This window comes from Xiphophorus maculatus, chromosome 7 (genome assembly GCF_002775205.1).
Source record: "Xiphophorus maculatus strain JP 163 A chromosome 7, X_maculatus-5.0-male, whole genome shotgun sequence".
NCBI lineage: Eukaryota > Metazoa > Chordata > Actinopteri > Cyprinodontiformes > Poeciliidae > Xiphophorus > Xiphophorus maculatus.
This window is the reverse complement of record NC_036449.1, coordinates 15510235-15517511: the sequence shown is the minus strand read 5'-3', so window position 1 is coordinate 15517511 and position 7277 is coordinate 15510235.

Below are 7277 nucleotides of genomic sequence, written 5' to 3'. Positions count from 1 at the left end.
TCTCAATGCACTTTTTTTGTTTTGTTTCAGAAGAATTGCTTTGAGAAATCATACATTTACTGCATTTTGCAACATCCTCCACAATCAATTTCACTCCTGTAAAAAGGCTCAAATTAAATTCAACATTTGTTGCAGTTGAACTGATCATTTTTGAAAAATGTATTCAGTGGGGGGTCATGATTAGTAATTTTCTCGAATAAAAATGGCCCAAATAGTTTGACAAACCATGTAATTCTATTAAAATAAAATCTGATAAAATATAATCCTTTTCACTTTCAAGCTGGTTACAGGATTGAGGAACTTTATAGTTTAATTTATTATATAACTACACCACTAAAATAATTGAAAAGACAAGTGGACACCTAATTTAGATAAGGAAGTTATTGACTTTCATATTAGCCAAAAACAAGAAAATACTAGTTGCTGGATTCAAAACTGGAACTGGCCCATGAGGTTGGACAGGGACTATTATGGTACTTATCTTGCCACCAGCACAGTGAGAAAGATGCAGGAGGAAGTAAAAAAATCTCCATTTCACAGAGCTGTAGAATTATTCATTTTCTACATCTTTCATTTATTACAAACTATTTTATGTGAAGTTATGCAATATAATTTGATGGCATTTTCAAACTTTTTCTAAAACTCCTCAAACAAAGGTACAGGACTAAAATTACAGAAAAATAACTGTAGAACTTTATCACAACAGTCAAGGAAGTCCATTTGTGTGAGCAGCATGTTTTAGAAAACACGGAATTGTGCAAGGCATCCTTTGATCCTCCGAATGCGACTGAGTAATCTCAAAAATATGCTGGAAAGGTCAAACTGAGAAAAACTGCTGACCCTAATGCGGTTTGCAGGTACTTTGTGTTGCTGTGCTGACCATCCAAGTAACATTTCCTCACCATTCCTTTCCGATGTTGCATTTATAGTGGATAATTCATTCAACTTCATTCACATCCCAGAAACAAACCATTCCTAGGAACTAGGAATGGTTCCAAATATGGTTCATGAAATTCACATATTTGGTGATGAAAATCTCCATCTTCAAAAAGAATCTTACAATATCCTTGATAGAAGGTAAGTTTGATCTTTTGAAAATCAAGTTTAAAAAGATGTCAAATACTATTTGTGCTGTTTAGAGAATTTAAGATCACCATTTTTAGGAGTTTTTCATCAAAAATAGTTTTTGTTGTTTTTATCCTGCTGAAATGATGATTTCATTTATGTGTGAAATAGCTTCTCTCTGTTTCTGGTTGCTGAAGTGCAGACTTGAGATATTTTCATCCTCCCTTTAAATGCAGAGAATGTGCTAAATGCTTCAGTAGGAGGATGATGAGGATGGTGATAGGACGCTCCAAGTTGCCTTTATCTCTCCCAGTGCTTAACTCTGACTGGCACCCTATCAGTGGTCCACCCCCTGCTCACTTCGCTCCCCCACCTCCCTTACCACTCGGGTGGTTGCTGCTGTCCAATCAGTCAAACCTTTTTCATCAAGACCTACAGCCAGGACCCTGAAGCCTTTTTCTATCCCAGATGTGTCAAACCTACCAAAATTACTCAAGGAGCATGTTCATCACTTACACAGGAGGTCACAGAAATCCTAAAGAAGGATGTCTGCCAATCACTTTGTGATCTTTATTTTGGGTTATACAGCAGAAGGATGACAGAAAGCACGCAAGGAGGCCATTTGGAATGGCAATAAATAAAATGATGTGGCCTAGTCAAACTCCAGACTTAAATCCAGTAAAAATTCTCTGTTTTGTGGTAGCAATGCCATTCTACATAGTTTTTATAAGGATCTGAACCACTTTTCAGACTGGTTCTACACTTTGTCATTGTTATAAGCTTTTTCAATATTGTTATTTTTTTCAATTTTATGTTTGTTAAACAGAAAACAGCTGTTTCAAAGACATTGTGGAAATTCAGTGACAGATGTGTTTTACAACAGCATAAAGAAGTTTTTAAGGGCCAGTGGGATGTACAGTAGGAAACAGACCAACCTTTAATTTTTAAAGCTCTGCTCGCATTGGTGCTCATCACAAATGTCTTGTTGAATGAGATAACGTGTGATTTATTGAAATATTTTTTTATAAATCATAAGGGGAAGCTGCCCTCATCACTAATGCTGCCTTAAATAAAGTAATTATTCTACTCCTTAATATTTTTTCTATGAAAACTCTGATTTCATTTAGATAGATTAGAAATTATGGCATTTGTTCACATTCTGTGTCTGAAGGAATGTGGAATTGAAAGCTTTAAAGCTCGGACTGCGTATATTTGTGAAACAAAATAAAAGACCTACAGCTTGTCACTGTGTCTCCTGTATACAGGTCTTTCTAAAGGTTTAATTTAATAGAAATATGCAGCTAAGCATGACAAAATAATAATGGAAACAATGTGGTTCTTCTTGGAATTTACTATGTTTTTCAGACAGGAAATCTTTTTCTTTTGGTACTGCATAACACATCTAAGAACAAGAGGTTGAGATGGAAAGAAATGGAGGAACTCGGAAGACGTTTAGCAGGAGTTCAGGGTGACTTTCTGAGTAAACTGGGTAACAACAGACGGCTGTGACTTAATGGAGGTGAAAGGCTTTTGTAGTGTAATGATGTGTATTGGAAGTGGCTTAGGCTCCGTTTTTCCTAAAATTAAATAATTTCATAATTCCACGCAAATGAAAGTAATCTGAGGAAAGCTTGACCAAATGCAGATTGTTTAAACTCTTGTTTTAATTTAAGAGGCAGGCTGATGGTTGTGCATCAAGACAACAAGCAGCTTTGTTGTGTGTTTCTGAGCATGGCCTAGAGATGGCGCCATAGCTAAACAAAATTGAACCAGAGCAGCTATGCAATTTTAAGACCAAAATCAAGAAACAATTTCTTTCTTTTTCATTGGCAGTGTTCCCACTAGACGATATGTTGCCTTTTGAAGCCTGTGTTTCTTGGCTCTTCTGGCAGTAATCAGGAACTCAGCTTTCCCAAAAATAGATTGATCAGAGTTAACAAAGCGGAAATTATATTTTCATAAACGTCTGGGCTGGTTTGTACTGCTTTTCCACCTTGATAAATGAAAACTCTCTTTCAACAACAATTTTTAAATTTACCTGAGTTTTCTTTGTTTGATAAGAAACAATTTTTTGAGTGAAACATTTAAAATGGATAAAAGGCAAAAGAGACCAGAGGAATAATATGTTTCAGTAAAACTAATTGCAGTCGACATGCTCAGTATGTTATTCAGTCTATCTGTCTTCTCCTGTTTTTAATGCTCTCTTGACATTTTGATGTTCTCTTCAAATACTGTATATTTCCCCCCATGCACCTCAGCTGGTAGTCCCTGAAAGCGAAACGGCTATCAGCCCACACTGTGATGCAGCATGAAATTTTTTATAGTAGATGCAGCATTGATGTGCCGTGGACGGGGAGGGATGGCGCAAACCAGCAGAGTCGTGGCTGTCACAGGGCCTGATAACTGGGTGTCATCGCAGAAAACATGGCGACACGTGGCGTCAATTTCACACCAATTTGCTGCTAAACAGAAGAGTGTGAGGAGAGAAAAAAAGAGCCTTGACTTTGCTAAATAGATGATTTTATGTCAGAGTTAATATAAAATTGTAATTATCAGTGACAGTATGAAGTGAAATGTCACACTTTTTGTTTACCTTCTGTTTTGACAGTATGAAACAGTACAATCCAAAGAGTGTTGCACTCTTTGGATTGTTACACTTGTTCACCTTAACAAATGAACTTCAGACAGCATTAGACCCTATTTTGATCCACTTACTTTCCCTGATCATGCTGAAAAAAAAAAATCCCACAGCCAGATGCTGCCACCATCCTTTGCTGCATCCCCTGCCTGTCTTGAAGTAAACTGTAATCTAGGCTGGGAGGTTTATGTAGAACAAAACTAACAGTTTTTATGTCGATAGATCATTCGTCAGAGATGTGGTGTATTTTCCAGCAGTTTTACTTGAGAATATGTGCCATACAAATACAAATGGTAGTTAATACAAATACATGCACAGTTTTTAGCTTTTTGGTGAGATAAACATGTTTGTTTCTGTTTGAGTCAGAATGTTTTCCATCGACAAAAAGCAAAGCTGTCTAAATTAGATTGTCTCTCAGCTTTTGATAAGTTTGCAGTATAGAAGAAACTCAAGGGGATCTCAAAATGCTGACATAAAGCAACTGGGTTTCATTTAAAGTTTCTTTTTATTTCATTGTATAGTTCATATTGTGTTTAGAGAAGAAGTAACATTTGCTTGTTTTTCTTCATTGCAGAGAAATGTGAGATTACTTACTTACTTACTAACTTACTGACTGACTGACTGACTGACTGACTGACTGACTGACTGACTTACTTACTTACTTACTAACTTACTGACTTACTTACAAACAAAATTTCAATTCTCAATTTTTCCATAAGAGGAAACTTTTCTTATCCAACTGCAATAGCCATTAGCAGACTCCCAGAGGTAAGAAAATCTCTTATGATCCTGTTTTTACACGTCCTTTGGCCAAATCGAGACCAGTTTGTGTCTCTCTGTCTTGCTGTTTTTCCTTCTTCATACAGAAAATGCAGTGAGCTTTCTCCTTGCTGTTCTCTTGACAAGATCCCAAGATGCTGTTCAGGGAAAGCTGTAAAAACTCCCTACAGCTAAGTAATTCTACCTGGGGTTAACTCTGTTGCCAAACAAGCTATTTATGAGCCTTTCTTTTTTTTTTTTTTTTTTTTTTTACAGGATAGCTTTTTTGGAATAGTCCTGAATCCATTTTGTCTGAGTTTCAGATTAACAAGGAAGTTTTTCATTCTGAGACAATTAAACTACAAAAATAACATTTTCTACTACAGCATGTCCTCCACATTTCTATCAAGCCAAAGCTGTGATTGAATGTTAGCAACTACAGTATTTGCATATGTCCAAACACAACTTTGTGTTATTAATCAGTAATCTGCACACTTAGTGAAACAGCTGCATGTGTGTGTATGTGAGCTTTTCTATTTGTATCTCTGTCTGTAATGACATTTTAATTACAGTTGGTGTAGACAGAAAATGCTACTCTAGAGACTGTAAGAGGGTCTGAATGTTTGAAGTGCAACACCAGCTTATGTTATAATCATATAGCTCGAACTTTAAACATCTCAAGGAGAAGCTTTCAGTCATTCATTTGAAAATATGAGTATGGCACAAAATGCGAGGAGAGCATTGGTCTAAGAAACAGTCAAGATATTCATGGTGATTCTGAATCTCCATACATCCAAAACCCAGCTGGGAGAATCGGTTGACAATAATCCAGCCTTTATGAAAGACTGGCAAGAAGTAAGACATTGTTGAAGTGAATGTTCTCACAAGTGACAGTGAGCAAAGAAAAAGAAAAAGAAAATGGAAGAAACTCCTCCGGTCAGTCAGATGAGAGCAAACCTTTGGCCGACATGTAAAATGATACCTGTATCAGGAAACAAACACTGCACGTCACCCTGAACAGATCCTCAGTGCTGAAACACAGTGGTGGTAGAATCATGCTGTTCAGATGTTTTTCATCACCTGGTCAAGGAGGATAAAAGATGAATAAAGTTAATTAAAGGGGCAGAAAACCTGGTTAAGGTGGTAAAACACTTGATTCTTCCAGAACAACAATTCTGAACATACAGGCTGGATTTAGTTGAATTGTTTAGATAATAGTATATTCTTGTTTTAAGGTGGCTTTCAAGATAATATGTTGCAAGACTTAAAAAAAAACAAAAAAAGTTTCCTTCAAATCTGGCTGAGCTGGAACAATTTTGCAAAAAGAATAAATATGGTTTTCAGCTTCCAAATGTTGAAAGTCAGTAGAAATATATGTATCCCTATAGACTTTCTTTAGTTCACTCATGGGAGCTGGATACAAATGAACCACACCACACTTTTCCAGTTTAAAGATAAAAACAATTATGTATCACCTCAGAATTATGTGTTGTCTTGGTTTATGTCATAAAGTCCAAATAAAGGATGCTTAGGTTTGTGGCTTTAGTTGACAGAATGGAAAAGATAGTGCTGCAGCTGCAGAATCTAAATGTTCTCACAGTAAATTCAGACTTTTTCAATCCGTTTGAGAACCACATGAAGTTAAATTAATTTCATCCTCTATTACATAAGTGAACAAACAATCAGCAAACACTTGGCACTAGATCTTGATTGCTTACATAACTAATCCGAACCAGCGTTTCTCTGATCTGTTTTCCCCTTTCTCTCTGCAGCTTTCTCAGTTTCAAGCTCATTGTTGCCTCAGTTCCAACATAAAGCCTCCAGAGGGCCTCTGAAGCTGCCAAGACACCAAGTGTGGTTTCTCCCCTGTCAGTCCCACACCAGCAAATGCGTAGGAGATGCTTCCCTCTGCCAGTGAAAAGGTGGGTGAGTGATGGACGTGAAAAAGAGTTTACCACTGCTTGTCTTTTTATTCCTGTCTCTGGAGCAGCTACATTCACCCAGAAGGGAGTGATGTGGAGAAAAATCTGGGCCAAAAGCCCTCCAACCCCTTATGAAAAAGGAATGCAGCAGTAAACATTTTACAGTGACTACATAATTCAATCAAAGGCAGAGTGACATCAGTAAAACCCTTCTTGGTGCCTTACTATCACGATCAGAGGGTATAGATTGGGGCAACCTGGGCAACTGGATGTCACCTACTGACTTAAATGTTGATGAGAATATTTTAAAAATTCATAATCATAACAAATAGATTCAGCGTGATTACCGCAAGGTAAGCAAAGGGATAAACAAGAACGAGCAAAATACCTTGAAACATGGGAACAAAAGTTGCAAAATCTCCAGAGATCCGCAAAACAAACCACAAACAAAAAAGCGCAGTCAACAAGGAAGCAGAACCTGCAGAGAGAATGAAAATTAGAGTTGAGCAAAACACAGTTAAACATTTCTTACAATATTGTGTGGTACCGTTGTGACCGAAAAGTTGAAGAACAGATGAAAAATAAAGTCGTGGGGATATATCAGTCTGGAAAGGATTACAAAATCTTCATTATCCAGAGCTTTATAAAACATAGTGAACTGCAGTGAGAAACATCAACAAATGAAAACATGGAAAAGGCTTAAACTCGTCCTAAGAGTTGAAGTTGAGTTTGGGAAAATATCCTGCTACATCTAGCTTAAAGGTAACATAGCACTCCGGAAAAATAACATAACACCTACAATCAAACACGTTGGTGATAGTATGATCCTCTGTGGCAGTCATCCTGCCTTGGGACCGGAATGATTTGCTGTAATGGAACAGTCAAATCTGCTC